We start from the raw sequence: 16,476 nt of genomic DNA, 5'->3' as shown, positions 1-16,476 counted from the left end.
ATAAAATGAACCTGACCATATAGTGAATGAGGAAAGTGAAGAAGACCTAGACTTTAATGAGTTTGATGAAGAAGGATATGTAGAGGAAGAAGCTGAGGATACCCATCAAGGGGAACCCCATGAATGAATTCATGGAACTTTTAAGAGCCAATCTGAACCAACAGCCCCTTCCACCACAGCCACATGTTGTCCAACCAATTGCTGCTACTGCCTTCAGGGCATTCAAGTCTCTCAAACCCCCGGAGTTTTTAGGATCTGCCGACCCCGTTAAGGCACGGGCCTGGCTTAAGGATATAGAAAAGTCCTTCGAGATACTAGGTATTGAAGAGCGACACAAGACCATCTTCGCCTCTTACATGCTGAAGGGAGAAGCTAACTACTGGTGGGAGTCTAAACGTAATCTCGAGACTGATGATGTGATCCCATGGGGTAGATTTATCTGATTGTTCTAAGACAAGTACTTCCCTAGGTTTATGGAGACTTAGATGGAGATTAAGTTTCTAGAGCTGAAATATGATAGAATGACTGTGGCGGAGTATGAGGACAAGTTTATTGGGTTGTCACAATTCGTACTAGAGTTTGTGTATACAGAAGAGAAGAAGGCATGAAGGTTTCAGCTTGGTCTGAAACAGTGGATCCAGAACCGAGTAGCAATGCTAGAGCTAACAGATTCTTCCACCTTAGTGCAGAAGGCCTCGATTATTGAAGCAGGTAGTAAGTATAGTTTGAAAGAAAAGGAAAGTAGGAAAAGGAAGATAGGAAATCAAGGAGGAGGAGAAACCGGAAACAGGAGCCTTCCGAGCAGTTTTGTCAGGGGAGTGGTATCCCAACCTGCGAGAGGCCCCAGATTTAGAAAGGCCCCAAGTGAGAGCGTTGGCAAGGGCGGTGGACCATCTAGGGTGACATTTCACAGCAAACCCCACGCCCATATACCAGAATGTCGAACATGCGGAAAGAGGCACCACGGAGTGTGTGTCCAGGCAAGAGCCCCTCTGAAGTGCTTTACATGCAACCAACCAGGACACCTTGCCCCAAATTGCCCACGACCAGGATTAACATGTTTCCAGTGTGAAAATATAAGGAACATGAAGAAAGATTGCCTCACGCTAAAGCCTCAGGCTTCAGGAATGAGCAGAGTCGCTTCCAACCGGCCCCCAGCTGCTAGGACTTTCAACATGACCGTTTAGGATGCTGTCAGGAACACTGACGTGATAGCAGGTACCCTTCTGTTAAATTCCGAATATGCAAATATCTTATTTGATTCCGGAATGACCAAGTCTTTTATATCTCAAAATTTTGCTAAGAAGTTAAATCTTAATGTTGTACCCTTACGTGAGGTATTACAAGTAGAAATAGTAAATCGAGAAATCATCCTTGTAAATCAAGTACACCCTAGATGCAAGTTGAATATAGAAGGGAAAGTCTTTGAGATTGACTTAATCCCATTTGCGTTAGGAGTATTTGATGTGATTCTAGGAATGGACTGGTTATCCAGTAATGGAGCGCAGATAGACTGTGAGCGAAAGAAGGTAAGTATAAGAGTGCAAAATGGAAAGAGATGGTGTTTAAAGGACAACGACAGACCCAGAAAGTTCTGACCATGATTCAGGCTAAGAGATTGTTAAAGAATGGTAATGAGGTCTACTTGGCTTATGTGATGGATACTAAGAAGGAATTTCCCAACATACATGACATACCCGTAGTAAATGAATTTGAGGATGTATTTCCAGGGAACTTACCAAGATTTCCACCCGACAGAGAAATAGAATTCGTTATAGAATTATCACCAGGGACGACACCAGTATCTAAGGCCCCATATAGACTGTCCCCAGTTGAGATGAAGGAACTAGTTTCTTAACTGCAAAAGTTGTTAGACAACGGAATGATAAGACTCAGTGTGTCACCGTGGGGTGCACCAGTATTGTTCGTAAAGAAGAAGGATGGTAGCATGAGATTATGCATAGACTACAGAGAGTTGAATAAGCTAGCCATTAAGAATAGGTACCCTCTCCCTAGGACTGACGACTTATTCAACTAGCTCAAAGGTGTTGTGCACTTTTCCAAAATAGATTTGAGGACAGGATATCACCAGTTAAAAATCAAACATGAAGATATACCAAAGACAGCCTTTTACACTAGGTATGGACATTATGAGTTCTTAGTCATGTTGTTCGGGTTAACCAATGCACCCGCAGCCTTTATAGATTTGATGAACAGAGTGTTCAAGAAGTACCTAGACATATGTGTAATAGTTTTTATAGATGATATTTTAATTTACTCAAAGATAGAGCAAGAACATGCAGAACATTTAAGAATAGTCTTAAAAATCTTGAGGAATGAGAAGTTGTATGTCAAGTACTCAAAATATGAGTTTTGGTTAGAGGAAGTTCAGTTCTTAGGGCATGTGGTGAGTAGCAAAGGAGTTTTCATCGACCCCGCTAAGATAGAGGCAGTATCCAATTGGGAATGACCGATAACCCCAACCGAGGTTAGGAGTTTTGTGGGTTTAGCAGGATATTACCAGAGATTCATGCAAGACTTTGCCAAGATAGCCGGCCCATTGACTAGACTTACCCGAAAAATAGAAAAGTTTGTGTGGACAGAGAAATGTGAGGAAAGCTTTCAAGAGTTGAAAAGGAGACTGGTGTCAGCACCAGTACTCACTCTTCCCGATGGAAAGGGAGAGTTTGTGATACACAGCGATGCTTCGCACAAAGGGCTCGGATGTGTGCTTATGTAGCACAGAAAGGTTATTGTATATGCTCTCGACAGTTGAAAGAATATGAGATAAGGTAACCTAACCACGATCTAGAATTAGAAGCCATAGTGTTTTCCCTAAAAATTTGGAGGCACTACCTGTACGGGGGAAAATGCGAGATTTACACAGACCATAAGAGCCTCAAGTATATTTTTACTCAGAAAGAATTAACATGAGACAGAGGAGATGGTTAAAGTTGATTAAGGACTATAAATTGTGAAATCTTGTATTACTCATCTGAGGAGTTGGTTAAAGAGTTTGAGAAAATGGAAATCGACGTGAGAATAACCGGTAAAGAATCAGAAGGACTATTCGAAATCAGGTTATTACCAGAACTAGCTGAGAAGATACGAGTGTGTCAGGAAAAGAAGATAAGTGAAGAAAGAGAAACATTGATCGGTGAGGAGGTCAGATGCGAGAAAGATGAGAGAGGGATCATGAGGTATGCATCTCAGATTTGGGTTCCGAATGTGCAAGAACTGAGAGACGAGTTTTTGCACGAAAGGTAGAGCTCCAGGTATTCAATCTACCCAGGAAGTACAAAAATGTACCGTGACCTTAAGGAATATTATTGGTGGCCTAACATGAAGAGAGAAATAACAGAGTGGGTCAGCAAATGCTTGACATGCCAGAGAGTGAAGGCTGAACATCAGGGACCGAGTGGACTATTACGGCCCCTAGAAATTTCGGAATGGAAATGAGAGCATATAGCCATGGATTTTGTGACAGGCCTACCAAGGACTAAAACCAATCATGATGCCATATGGGTTATCATAGATAGACTGACCAAGTCTGTGCACTTTCTGCCAATTACCGAAAGGTACACCGTAGACAAGTTAGTGGCTATTTACCTAAGAGAGATCGTAGTGAGGCACGGAGTTCCTATTGCCATAGTATCGGACAGGGACCCAAGGTTTAACTTCCGATTTTGGAGAAGCTTACAAGAGTGTATAGGCACCAGACTGAATATGAGTACCACTTACCACCCCCAAACAGATGGGCAAAGCAAAAGAACTATCCAGACCCTAGAAGATATGTTGCGAGTATGTGCCATTAACTTTAAAGGAAACTGGAATGACCACTTACCCCAGATTGAGTTTTCCTACAATAATAGCTATAACCCTAGCATATGAATGCCCCCGTATGAAGCTCTTTACGAAAGAAGATGACACTCTCCCTTATGTTGGGATGAAGTTGGAGAACATAAAATAATAGGACCTGAGTTGGTCCAGTAGATCCGAGAGATGGTGGGACTCATCAGAAAGAGGTTGGTAGCGGCTCAAGATAGACAAAAGAAGTATGCCGACCAGACCAGGAAAGATAGAGAGTATGAAGTGAGAGATTCAGTGTTGTTTAAAGTATCTCCATGAAAAGGAGTGATGAGGTTTGGCAAGAAAGGGAAACTGAGTCCCCGATTCATAGGACCCTTTGAGATATTGAGGAGGATAGGACCTCTAGCTTACGAGCTCGCCTTGCCTCCTAACTTAAAACAAGTGCACAACGTGCTTCATGTGTCAATGCTAAGGAAGTACCATGCTGATGCACGACATGTGATAGAGTACGAACATGTAGATTTACAACTAGGCCTGGCGTATGTGGAACAGCCAGTAAGAGTGATGGACCAGAAAGAACTAGTGTTGAGGAACAAGACTATAAATCTTTGAGATCATTTCATTAAGGTTTGATTGGTGAAATAAATTTATGAAAGTGATGATGAATAGTGGGGACTAGTAACTTTTCTTGATTTCTTGATTTTCATGGCATGATCTAGGTTCCTTAAGCACAACCAAGCCCTCCCAAGGTTCAACCATCAAGAAAAAAACACATCCCAATCTTTCAAGAAAGGTTTAAAATCTTGATCAAAATTTGTTTAAGGTTTAAGTTTCAAGAAACTTTAAGATCTTAGTTATAAACCTAGTTTCGGTAGTTGTTTTATAATTTTCTTGATGTTTAGTTAGTTAACTATTAAGATTGTTGTTGTTGCCTCAAGAACATGATGTTCTTGAGAGGAGTTAGTGTTGAGATGATGGTATGATGATTGTTGGTGGTTGGTTAGTGATTTAGAGCATAAACGAAACTCGGATCGTAATCGTTACGCCGTTAAAATGAACAAAACACAACTATAAGTTTTCTGCAGAGTTATAGAAATTATAAACTATAGTTTCTTGAAAATAAGACTTGATTATGATATAAAATGTTATGAGGATATTTTAGGCGCTTGAATCACTTAATTTCGATTTATGGATCAAAGGTTATGACCGTTTTAGTGAAAATGATTTACGCGATAAAAACTGCTACAAATTATGAAATTTTAAAATAGAAATGATCGACTTAAAATATTCAAAAATAATGAATTTTTTACAGAAAATAAGAAATAGAGTTTATTAACTTCCATAAAAATTTCAAGTAAAAATATGGATGTTTCAATTTTATAAAAATGTTGGAGCTGAGACCGCGCGAATAAAAACCCTTAAGAATCGCGAGCGGGGGCGAGGGTCGAAACGTAAAAGGGATTAAAGAACATAAGAGATTTAGAAAAGAAAGAGAATATGACGAGTACTTGTACTTATTGGAATAATAATATTAAAGTGAGTTGTGTGAACAAATAATAAGTATCGCATATGTACAAGTAGCAATAAATACGAACGGGATCTAACAAAACGAAATTGTTTATAATCATAGATTTCCGTGCGGGCCCTAGAGCACCCTCCACTTCAAAGTACCCAGAAAAGTTTACGAACCCGACTCCATATGCTGTTGTGTTGTGAAAAGTTGTTTTACTGTCTTTCGTACAAATGTCATGCTTGCCATGATAATAGCATTTTGAGTTTTTACGCATTAATAATGATTGTGTTACAATGTATATATCGTAGAATATTTTGGCGCTACCATAAGCGTGATGAATAAATCATAAGACCGAGAGTCGGTCGGAGATATAAAACGAAAACCCAAGAACTATCTCAGTGATGTTTTGGGTGATCAAAAGTCCGTACTTATTTTATTCCAAGGGACTCGATGTCCACTTGCGGAGTATTAAATACCTTGAATTTATTTAAAATGATTCCAAAGATCGTATTCCCTCAACTATATTTAATTACTCGAACAAAGAATATTATTCTAATTATTCATTTAATATAGGAGAAGTAATCACCAACAATTATTTATTTCAAACTCGATTAATTATATTATTAAAGATTATTTTAATTATTTAAACATAAATTAGTTCAGGAATATTATTTCAAAAATTCTTTTAAAATATATTTGTTCGAGGTTTAATTATTTGATAATTATTATTTAATTATTAAATATTTATTAAATGATTTAATATGATTAAAAAATTCATAAAACATATTTTAAAATATTTTTTGAAGATTCAGAAAATCATTCAAACTATTTCGGATCGTCGAAAATTTTATCTCGACGTATTTTTTTAAATTTTGACTATAGTTTCAAAAAGAAACTCCACCTTAAATACTTATCTGTTGACAACGGTCAACTCACATTATCTTAGTGCTTCCTTCAAAATTTTCGGAATTACATATATATATAAAAACGAGATGAGTTGTGCCTATCAACAAGCAAAATGCTTGGAGAACTTCGATGTGGTTCGAGTTCCTGAGATTTGATAGGATATTTTAAAGGACAAAGGAGGGGTAGAGATCCAGTAATTCGTGTACTGGGGAGACTGCCAGTACCGCGTGAGACGGTACCATGTGTACCTAAGGACCTGTGAAGTGTGTTTATACCCAAAATGGGACACATAGCCTGTATGCGGCTAGGGTTATAAAAAGGAGTTTGGAAGTCATCATCTTACTAATAGAAAAGGTTACTAATTTTTGTCTTACGACTGATCATCGTAAGCGGTGGCTCTAGTGAATGTCCTATATTCTTCCAATTGGAATTGTGATGCAATACCATAACCCAAGCCTAGGTGCTGGATTTACTATTAAGTTATTTGCAGACTAATGAGTCAATAAAAGAATTATTTTGAAAGAAGGTGTGTATCACCGGGAAGAACTATTTATAAACAAACATATTTATTTTGTATGAAATCAGTCATAAATTTCTCATACAGTATTTTTATACTGTACATTATTATGCTGGGCATTATAGCTCACACTTGTTTTCTTAAATTGACACAACATAATAGTGAATCAAGATGCCTATCATGAAACTCACGGCCAGTAAACGGAAAGGAAATGGCCAACTGTTCCGTAGAATGTTTGGTGCAGTACCCCAGGTAGATCGAATAAGCTGGATTGGTTTTCAGTTATTTTTAGTCCGGCTTATTTATAAGTATGACTTATGTAAGATAATAACTAAGAAACGTATATTTAGTCACCGGTCGAACCTTACATAAAGATTATGCCCGTGGCAAGACTTAATCATTTTTGAGATTGTAATAATTATCACTTTGTAGATTGATACACTCTAGTAATGCATTGTTCGTTTCCAAGATAATAACATGTAAGTGTGTGTGGATAAGTGTGGAGTTATAAAGGTTTGAGTATTTATATATTATTGTACGGGATAAGTGTTATATATTTTATTATTTTTTCTTTTTTAATCTTTTTATCCTACAATTAACGGTAAAAATTTTAAAGTTTACTTTATATTATTTATTTTCTGATCAAGTAGTTTACATTTTGTATATGAAATTATAAAAAAAAATAAGTGAAACATAATAATTATTATTATGGGATAAAGTCAAAAATTTTAATAGATTTTTTGTTCTTAATACGAAATTCCATTTTTCATTAGCTTGGATATATAACTTGCTATTATTCCTTTTAAAAATTTGTTAAGCTATAGACGTTAGATTATAATATTGAGCAAGTCCAACAATGTTTAACTAATTACCTTATAAGTATAATAAAATATAATATTTTAAGGTATCACTCAAATATTGTAGAAGCAGTTAATTGTTCAAAATACCTCATTATTTAACTTATGACAACTTTTTAGGACACTGAATTTACTCTTATAAATAGACTTAATGTTTCTCGCCATTGGAGTTACCGATACCTCGTATCTTGAATATTTTAAAATTGGTATATTTATTTATGTTAACAAAAAAATGAATATAAAAAACATTTGTAGTATGAATTAAAGGTTTCCGGGATAATTCCATATATCATTTACGTGGAAAAAGATTAACTGAAGCCACAAGACTTGATTTAATATTTCATAAATTGTTAACTTTATTTTATTAGTAGAGTATAATAAAAGTTAAAAAATATGATAATATGAAATGATGGATTATGACTATTAAAAGATGATTAGATGTGGAGTTGAGTTTGAATTGAATATATTTTATATTAATATGACTATTATTATTTTTTAAGTTTTGTGTTTAACATTTTAGATCCATGTCAGTTTCTTTTCAATACCATATTCTAATTCTGATACTCTTTATTTTTTTTATTCTAATATGAATGTCCAATAATTTTTTTATACATCGAATACATCTATAAGACAAAGGCCAAACAATTTGCTGATCATATTAAATGGAAATGACCATGGAGCAAAACTCATAGTCTGTCTTAAACAAAGACATCTAACACTAGAGATATTTAACGAAGACTTTAGCTGCAAAATTTAACAATTAATATCAAATCAAGTCAAGGGTCAAGATATAATATTGTTGGTGCATAAAGTGAAAGCTTTGCTGAAAAATCATTGTTTAAAGTAAGATTGAGTTTTTGCATCTATACTTGTATTATAAATGTTAATATTTTCTAAATTTAATTTAAGATTATACTTGTATTATAAATGTAGTGTTTAGATACAAAGGCTCTAAATCTTAAATTAAATTTAGAAAAAACTAACATCATTCTTTGTAATCTTTCCTGATCGGGTAGAAGTGGTTTCTATTGAAGTCTCAACCTTTTATTTGTGACTATTACGGTCGATAAACTTAATAACGATTTGAATTTATGAAACAAATTGCTTGTTTTTTTGTAAGTTTATAAAAAAAATCAGATCATTAAATGAACTTTATATATCAAATCTGTATTTCAAATCAGCACAGCTCAATTTTAACGAATTCTCATAATCAGATGGAAGTCAAAAACATGGAAGCCTACTATATATCAATATTAGAAAATTTCAAAAAACCAATAAATAGATATAAAAAAAACTTGTGAAAATTATTAGACTATAAAACAGTTGCATTCTACTTACTGGGGCCCGAATGAAAAATGAGCTTACTTTGATTATAACAATTAGTTGTTTTTCTCTTTGTCATTAAAATAAAAAAAATGAATTTTTGAATATCATCATATTTTAATGGAAATTTTAAAATTTAATATAAATACCCTAATATTTTGATACTTTTTTTAAATTAATATTAAATACACTCAAGGGGCGTGTTGAACTGGGATTTTAAAGAATTTTTTTCATTCATGAAATCCAGATGTATTTAACTGGGATTTTAAAAAATATATCAGAATTTTATGGTATTTAACTAGAAATTTAAATTGTGTTACAAAATCTGGTGGTATTCAATCAGAATTTTATATTATGCTTAGAAATCTGATGGTATTCAACTGAAATTATTTAAAATCCATTAAAATCTGATGGTATTCACGTGCTGATGGATTTTTTTGGACTTCATAAAATGATGGATTTTGTGGGATTGTTCAATGTATTTTATGGTTTTTGTTATTCCCAAACAATGCAACAAAAATTACAGAAGGGAGGGTTGAATGTAATTATGGCTTCTTTTTCTGAATTTAAGAATGTTCATACTTAATATATAACTGTGTTTGATTTTGTAAGAAGTGCAGAATGAAAGTTAAATAGAAATCAAAACATAAAGTAATAAAACACAAGGCTTTAAAACTTTCTGGTGGATTTGAACTTATCCACCAGAGATGTGTATAAAGATGGGAACTTTGTGATGCTTGAATAGCACACTGCTGCTTACAATAGAACTTACAGAATTACAAAGAGATTCTTAACAGATACAGCTTTTTCTATCTCTCTGAAAATAATGCTTACTTCTATCTTTGTTCTACTTGCTACTCTTGATTTATATATCACCAAGATACATGATAAAAAGACAAACTAATAAGATAAAATGAATCTAGTCTAATATCATGCTTCTTCACTTCTCTTTCCAACATCCTTGAATATCATCAGTTTAGCATGGAAATAAAAATGCTTATTTGTTCTCTAAATCCTACTAACAGGCTGCCACATTCCAATGGCATACAATCAACGCATATGACTGTCAAGTCACTATCAACTGCTCTTTTGAATTTGATCATCCGTTGAAACTTCATTGAATCATCCGTTGAAACTGTGGATGATCATCCGTTGATACTTTGGCTGATCATCCGGTGAAGCTTTGTAGATCATCCGTTGAAGCTTTTTCTGAGCATCCGTTGAAACTTTGAGAATCATCTGTTGAGACTATTTCCTTTACAGTTAACTCCATTTCATTTATAGAAGATTTCAAGGCATCATCTATTTACAATTAACCAGCCTATCTTGCATATCAATCTAGTAGTCAACATGACTTAGATATTACTCAAAGATCTAGTTCACTAAGCTATTTAAGTATGCAGAAATGTGCTACTAATCTTATTGTACATAAGCTAATCTTTCAATGGATGTTGAAATGATCATCCGTGGAAAGTTACAAAATGCTAAGTTAAATATACTAAGGTGTTTTGTTTAACTTATAATCAAGTTCACAACATATTCCTAACAATCTCCCCCAATTTATGTCTACTGGAATTGTAGCCATAAATTAATAGATACTTGATGATAACAAAACACCCTTAAATAAACAGATTGAATAATGGTAGATAAAACTTGTAAGTGTTACGGTTTATTTGAAAATTGAACAAAGTAAAGTGCACAAAGAGTTCTCACAATCATTTTCAAGGTGCTCCTCTAGTCTGAGAAGATGTGATCTATCTCCTTGATTAACTTGATTTCTTGCCAAGCTTCATGTTGTTCTCTTCTATTTAATTTTGGAGTTGTCTGTGAAATTCATGTTCTTCAGTATTTGATAAGTCTAGTTTTTATTGCATTTCCAATAGAGTCTCATTGTTTGAGATGCTCAATTGGTCATCCAGCCTAAAAAATCTCCCAATACCTTTATCATCAATGAATTCCATCATCCAGTTAGGCCTCAAGTGCACTCTATTTCCTTTGAAGGGAATTGATAGAGTCCTTGGAGTGCATTTGAGGCTTTGATGCTCCTTAGTTCTTTTATCTTCTTTAGAATCATTATTTTGGCAGTCACGTTGAATCCAAAAAATTTCTTGAAAGATGAGAAGATCTTTATCAAAACAGAACATCTTTCTTGAAGAATCTTGTGAAGGGGCCATATGATCTCTTTTCCACCCTTATACTTGAACACCGGTCTTTCAGGGAGATTCTTGTGAGCATCAATTGCTCTCACTTCTTCTAGTTCATCCATGTAAAGATTTATATCTGAAAACTCCTTGATGTCACAAATATATAGAAGATCTCTCTTGCTGACAGTTGGTTGAGTTTTGGTTAAGGTTTTGGTTTTGAGTTTCACAGGCTTGACCTTCTAGATTGCTCTTGTCTTTGTCTTCTTTAGCTTGTTGAAGATTGGTAAATTAAGCTCAGGAAGAGGCAAACTATCCCAGTCTATAGGCTCATCCTTGGGAACTATTGGCTCACCATGAAAGCTCTTTGTAGGATCCACCTTAAATTCATCTTGCACTTCTAAGGGCTTGGATGTTTGAGTTGGAGTTGTAGACTGTTTGGGAATGTAATCTTCCATCTTGTCATCATCAAAATCCAACATTCTTTTGGGAAGTATTTTGTATCTAAACTTCTTTTTCTGTTGAGGTTCCTTGTGCATTTTCTGATCTTGATCTTCAGCTACCACGGGTTGTTTCTCAGAAATCTCAGTTACAATTTTCACAGCTTGAAGCTTGGCTACTATAGCAGCTTGCTTTTTCTTCTGTTTGAGTTTCTTAGCATCTAAAGCAGCTTGCTTCTTTTCTTGCTTGATTCTTTCCTTTTCTTCCTTCTTTGCTTCTGCAAACTGAGGGTGTACAGCCATCACACATATATCTTTCCCATTCCTGTAGATCTTAGAAATTCTTCTCTTTAGCAATGAGTCAGTTGGATATTTGAAGAATGCAATGGACCTTGCCAACAGCTTATTTTCATCTGGCCTTAGAGTCTCAAACATAAGTTCCAAGGGATTCTTGTCAGATGACTTTGGATAATTTCTTTTGGGCTTCAAAACCAAGTTGGCTTTTGGAGACTTTATACATGAAGGTTGGCCCTTTTCCAAGTTATTCAGACTCATTTCATTTACAGAAATTTGTCTCAATTGAGAGAAGTGAGAAAAGACTTTGTCTTTCTTCTCAATTGGACCAGACTTATTTGCTATCTCTTCATCAATTTTCTTCCATTTTTCATCCAGTTCCTTCTCAACTGCTGCAACATCAAGCTTTTTGAATTTTTCAATTATTTAAAACTTAGCAGTTGCTATCTGGATCAGATCAATGTTGTCCAAGACTGGTGGCTTAAGAAAAGTAATTTCTAGAACAATTACTTGACTGACTTGTATGTTTAGCACTTTATCCCCCTCACTAGTTGGCTCCTCTTGGATAACTGGAACAATTGAGTCATTCTCCCCCTTTTTGTTAGCATCAAGTTGATTAGAGGTAGAAGTCTGTGCAGCCACTAGCTTTTGAAGCAATTGAGTTTGTTAAGCTTGATGTAAATGGATTGCAGTGATGGAAGCTTCCAAGGTTTTGAGTCTAGTATCCAAGAAGTACACTTTGCTGGCATGATTAGAGTTTTTCCTTAGTTGTCAGTTGATGTCAAGCAGGGTTGTGTTAGGAAATTTAGCATCCAATCTCTCAGAAACATCCTTCTTGACTTGATCAATATCTGTTCTAATTACAGTGACATCCAGATTGTGTTGAAGAGATTGAATTTGGTGTAGTTGAAGAGAATTGAGATGTGCTTGAAGTAGCTTCTTTGTGTTGGCATTGGTTGTAGCTTGAAGAGCTGTCTGAGTTTGTTGAATGATATGAAAGAGAGTAGACTTGAAATGTTTCTCATCATATTCTTTGCAAAATGCCCAAGATGGCATGCTAGATCTTGAGCTAGGACTGACATCTCCCCCTATGTCCATTAAATCTCCTTCATCATCATCTTCATCACCAAATAAATCCTCAGAACCACCAGTTCCATAATCAATGTCATCACCAGCTGTGGGTGGCATAAATATGATGGCATCCTTGGCCCTTTGCATAGAAGCGGTAGTGTGCACCAAGTTGAGCATCCTTTCAGCATCCTCATTGCCCTATCCAGTTAGAGTTTGATAAGCTAAAATAGGATGAGTAAATGTCTCAGCATCCAAGGAGATAGAATGTATGACAGCTTGATATTCTTGCTGAAATAGTCTACCCTTTTCTGCATCACTGACATTCATTGACTCACTAGAAATTGCTTCCATCCTTATATCTCATGTACCTGCATTTCTCTCATTTTCTCTATTTTCTTGCATCAAGGGCTCCCCTTGGCTCACCACCCTCACACCCTCACCTTCACCTACTAAGGTGGAACTCCCCTCACTCACTTTTTCCAGGCTGGAAGAAATAGCCTGCATAATTTTCTCTTTTCCTCTCCTTTTGCCTGAGAGCAACTCAGCCTCTCACTCAATTCACTCCCTTCCCTCAATCCTAAGAGTGATTGTACTACTACTAAATCATCTGTACTTATGACAGTTGTTGAAATTTGAAGTGGTGCAGTGATCATCAACAGATAAGGAACATCTGTCGAAGCAGTAGTTTGAAGTGTCAACGGATGACTGCTATTAAGCACATCCATCGAGATATAATCACTTGTCGACGGATGAACAATATCCGTCGAGATAGAAGAAATGAATGAGTTTGGAGTAGAGACTATTGTAGAATCTGTGATGATTGATTTGAGATTTTGCACAGATGTTTTAGTAGACTCGGAAAGAAATGGCAAGTGAGCAAATAAATCATCTAAAAGATGATGCTCACTTGCTTGGATTTTTTGCTCCTCCATGAGAGTTAAAGATGGAGAATCAGGAATTGATGTATGAATCATGTCTACATCCAGTGATTGTGTGGGTGAGTTTGGTGTTTTTGGTGTTTTTGGTGCTTCTATTGTTAAAGATTTTGGTTGTGACTCTACATTTATTGGAGCCACATCAAACTGACTTTGAGAAGATGCATGTATTGAGTTTTTGACTGTAGTAGGCACTGTCTATGCACCTTGTGTATCCCCAATGTGTTTAGATTTCTTCTTTCTATCATAAGTTTGTGGTGAACTAGTGTCCCTTACCCTTTTGGCATGTGCTCTTGGCTGAGACCTTTGTTCAATAGTTACATCCTTTTGGGAGGATGCAACTAGCAATGAGCTAATGTCCTTATTAAGCACTGCAGTTTGTTGGGAAACTGCAGTGTGGCTAGGTTGGGATTCACTCACCTCTCCAACCTTATCCTTAGGGCTTCTTTGATGTTCACCCTGTCCCTCACCAATCTCACTCTCCTGCACACTCCCCTCTTGATGTTTAGTGGATTTTGTAACTGGTTTCTTTTGAGAGAAACCATAGGGGCTTTCTTTGATTTGGATTTAGAAACCTTTGGTTTAGTTGCTTGGGTAGGCATCTGTTTGGTCACATGCACAAATGTCATTTCTACAGTTGAAGGCAAAGAAACAGGTGGTTGAGAAGTAGTGGTAGAAACAAAAACATTTACCTCACTTACCTGAGGCAGCTCCATGATTGGCATGTACACAAGTGTAACATCCTTGTGATGATTTGCCCTATTCAAGTCAGCAATAATTCTCCTCTCTTGGACCCAACAATCTAACTTGTTTGTTGGGTTCTCAATGGAGAGGTCCTCAGAAACAAAATTAGCTAACAACATGAAAAATCTGGCATAATAAATATTCTTGGACCTCTTCTTGATATCTCCTAACTTACTCCTATCTCATAGATAACATAAGTGCTAAAATTAAAGTACGTATCACTAAGAAGCATATAAAGCATGTTCACAAGTGAATAAGTAACAGCATCAAAATTGCTAATTTTACCAGAAAATACTTTAATAAATGAATCACATAGAAAACTCCATCATTTTCTAAAAACCATTATACTAACATCACCTAACTTAGTGGCATCAAGAGCATAGCCCATAGAAACTAGCATGTTACTCACATCAGTGTCAGTGTGTGGAACAAATGTATTATTTTCAGGCAATTTAAAGCATTTTTCAATAGCATCACAGTTCACACAGTGTTCATTACCTTTGAGAGTGAAGGTAATAGTCTTGTCCTTGGAGTTGAACACTGCTGTAGTCCAAATTTCCTCAACAACTTCACAGTAGATAATTGGGGATTCAAGCATGGTATAATTTAATTTGTAGTTTAGTATGAAGTCCATCATCTTATGATAATCTTTAGATGCCGGAATCTGTTTATTCACCAAAGCCACAAAGTTGTTCTTTTCATAGACAAAGCCAGTTGAGGACATGATCTTGACTACGGGTACCATTGTTGTAATTGAGTTTAGTTGCAGAAAGAGAGAATTTTCTTTGGGAAATAAGAGAGTTAGAGAAATTGCTTTGAGAATGATAAAAGAAAAGAGTAAAAATGAATTTGGGTTTTATACCATCTCAGAAATAAATTGTCAAAAGTGATAAAGTAAAATAAAGTAACCAATCAAAATAGCCCAAAATAGCCGTTTTAAGATAAGAAAATTGTCAAAATTCTAAGATTATCCATTGAAATATACATACAGGCTGTAAGTAAATTCGACGGACAATGCTCAAAATCAATGGCTGGGATTGAGTGCAATTTGACGAATAATGATAAAAGTACCAAGAGTAATAATTGATACTTCAACAGATAATGCGACTCAACGGATATTCATTTTCAACGGATAATGAACATCCGTCGAGATATAAATTATAACTTAGCCAAAAATTTATCTTTGAAAAGAAATATCAACTTTTACTCTGGCTGCATTTCAACTTGAAAAGTTATCAAAAATGATTTAAGAATAATTAAGCATACCTAACTCACTTACCAACCTAGAAAAGGTGGATTCATCAAGTGGCTTGGTAGCTTCTCACTTGGAACAAAATGAAGTTCCACAGTATCACTCATTACATGTTCCCTAATGAAGTGATACTTGATATCTATGTGCTTCGTTCTTGAATGTTGTACTGGATTTTCAGTAATGGCAATTGCACTTGTGTTGTCACAGAAAATAGGAATCATGTCCACTTGCAGACCATAGTCCAACAATTGGTTTTTCATCCATAGAATATGTGCACAGCAACTACCAGCAGCAATATATTCTGCCTCAACTGTAGAAGTAGAAACTGAATTTTGTTTTTTACTGAACCAGGATACTAGCTTGTTTCCTAGAAATTGACAGGTTCCTGTAGTGCTTTTTCTATCAATTTTGTACCCTGCATAGTCTGCATCTGAATAACCAGTTAGATCAAAGCCAGAATCTCTAGGATACCAAATGCCAAGTTTTGGTGTTCCCTTGAGATATCTAAAAATTCTTTTAATAGCTACTAAATGAGATTCTCTAGGATCAACCTGAAATCTAACACAAGGACAAGTAGCAAACATTATATCTGGCATACTAGCTGTTAAGTGCAAAAGTGAGCCAACCATGCCTCTATAGTTTGAAATATCCACAGACTTTTCAGTAGTGTTTA

The sequence above is a fragment of the Apium graveolens genome, chromosome 9 (genome assembly GCF_009905375.1).
Source record: "Apium graveolens cultivar Ventura chromosome 9, ASM990537v1, whole genome shotgun sequence".
NCBI lineage: Eukaryota > Viridiplantae > Streptophyta > Magnoliopsida > Apiales > Apiaceae > Apium > Apium graveolens.
The sequence above is the reverse complement of the archived record's forward strand: the minus strand, read 5'-3'. Positions refer to the sequence as shown.